Raw genomic sequence first — 258 nt, forward strand, 5'->3', positions numbered from 1 at the left:
GAGAAAAATAGAGTAGTGGAGTGCTCTGCTCGTGAGTGAGGGGTATATATAGGCACATCAATGGTCCCGGTTCGAGGGCAGCCTGTTGTCCCGGCACTAGTGCAGAACCGTCCTTTAGTGCCGGTTCGTAACGGCCTTTAGTGCCGGTTTGCCAACCGACACTAAAGAGTGGGGACTAAAGCCCCCCCCCCCTTTAGTACTGGTTCGTCACGAACCGGCGCTAAAGTGACACCACGTGGCACGAGCCAGACCCGTGTG

The sequence above is a fragment of the Triticum dicoccoides genome, chromosome 4A (assembly GCF_002162155.2).
Source record: "Triticum dicoccoides isolate Atlit2015 ecotype Zavitan chromosome 4A, WEW_v2.0, whole genome shotgun sequence".
NCBI lineage: Eukaryota > Viridiplantae > Streptophyta > Magnoliopsida > Poales > Poaceae > Triticum > Triticum dicoccoides.